Raw genomic sequence first — 1,873 nt, 5'->3', positions numbered from 1 at the left:
AACCCCGTAGGTGCTCAGTACATCATCCTTAATTTTGAAAGCACTGGTGGAAGTCTGTGTCAGGGTGTAGAATGTCTTCCAGGCGGAAAGGATATAAATGAGCCAGGCATGTGCCATGTTTCTTGGCACTCCTTGCCAAACACTTGTATTTTTTTTAAACATGACCAAAACGATTTAGTCTAAATGGATGTGGATTCTACACACATCTCAAGAGGGAGTTTCCAGACTGGAACTTAAATTGGTCCCAGCATCTTTGTTGAATGGACTTTCATGTATGTTTGAACATCTCCTCCAGGAAGAATCTTACTACCCTTATTTCTGAAAATGAGATGTTTGTCTCATTTGTACTTTATGTCCTGGAGACTCACTGATGCTGCAATTGCTCATAATTCTCAACCAGGTCAGTTAGATGATAGATTGATCGGCTGATACATCGATGGCATTAACTACAAATTGTTGGAAGAAAGTTGCCCATAAGTTTCTTAGCACTCGGCCTGGGCCAGATTCGTCCTTCGCATTTGCACGTGTTGAGACTGCAGCCTCTGGCGCGACGCTCCCTCTGCTCCGCTGTGTGCCCCGTGTCCTGGGCCCCGCTGCTGCCGGCCTCCGCGCCGCCGCGCCCGCCCCGCCGCTCCGGCAGCTACTGCAGCTGGCGCCCCGGCCGTGCGCCCGGCCCTTCGGATTGCTCTGCGTGCGCGCGGGGTCGGAGCGGCGGCCCGGCCTCCTGCGGCCTCCAGGGCCCTGCGCCTGTGGCTGCGGCTGCGGCGCGCTGCACACCGAGGGGGACAAAGCTTTTGTTGAATTTCTGAGTAATGAAATTAAGGAGGAAAAGAAAATCCAGAAGCATACGTCTCTCCCCAAGATGTCTGGAGGTTGGGAGTTGGAATTGAATGGGACAGAAGCAAAATTAGCGCGGAAAGTTGCTGGGGAATAGATCACTGTCACTTTCAACATTAACAACAGCATCCCACCAACATATGATGGTGAAGAGGAGCCCTCACAAGGGCAGAAGGTTGAGGAACAGGAGCCTGAACTGACGTCAACTCCTAATTTCGTGGTTGAAGTTATGAAGAATGATGGCAAGAAGGCCCTTGTGCTGGACTGCCACTATCCAGAGGATGAGGTTGGACAAGAAGAGGCTGAAAGTGACATTTTCTCTATCAGGGAAGTTAGCTTTCAGTCCACCCGTGATTCTGAATGGAAGGACACTAATTACACACTCAACACAGATTCCCTTGACTGGGCCTTGTATGACCATCTAATGGATTTCCTTGCGGACCAAGGGGTGGACAACACTTTTGCAGATGAGTTGGTAGAACTCAGCACAGCCCTGGAACACCAGGAGTACATTACTTTTCTCAAAGACCTCAGAAGTTTTGTCAAGAGCCAGTAGAGCACACAGAGACACTGAAAGCCTTACTTTTATGGCAGGCTTTGGCCAGTGAATGAATCCCAGTGTACAGCCAGACACCTGTGCTTTGAAAATGGTTATCATCCTCCTATCATGGATATAAAAACAGCAAATGTAAATTATTTCTTTTGCACTCACTCACTATTCATTTGGCTTTTTTCTGTACAAATCTAGATTTTTGTATAACATAATAATAGACAATAAAATTGGTTTATCTCCTCCAAAAAAAATAAAAAATAAAAAATAAAAAAGTTTCTTAGCACTCATATTAGTTTTCTAAGGCTGTCATAACACAAGCCAGGTGGCTTAAAACAACAGAAATGTATTTTCTCACAGTTCTGGAAGCTGGAAGTGTGAAATTAAGGTGTGTGCGGAGCCATGCTCTCCTTAGGAAGGCTCTAGGGGGAGGCTGTTTCCTTGGCTTCTGGTCGACCCTGGTGCTTTTTGGTGGGCAGCACCTGT

General features: G+C 47.3%; 1 pseudogene; it reads left to right on the top strand.

The window, feature by feature from the left end:
• The first annotated feature begins 436 nt into the window (after nucleotides 1-436).
• On the top strand, nucleotides 437-1,627 carry LOC128594729 (complement component 1 Q subcomponent-binding protein, mitochondrial-like; annotated as a pseudogene).
• The last annotated feature ends 246 nt before the right edge of the window (nucleotides 1,628-1,873 follow it).

The sequence above is a fragment of the Nycticebus coucang genome, chromosome 9 (assembly GCF_027406575.1).
Source record: "Nycticebus coucang isolate mNycCou1 chromosome 9, mNycCou1.pri, whole genome shotgun sequence".
NCBI classification, from domain to species: Eukaryota; Metazoa; Chordata; class Mammalia; order Primates; family Lorisidae; genus Nycticebus; species Nycticebus coucang.
This window is presented reverse-complemented; position numbering and strand designations above follow the sequence as displayed.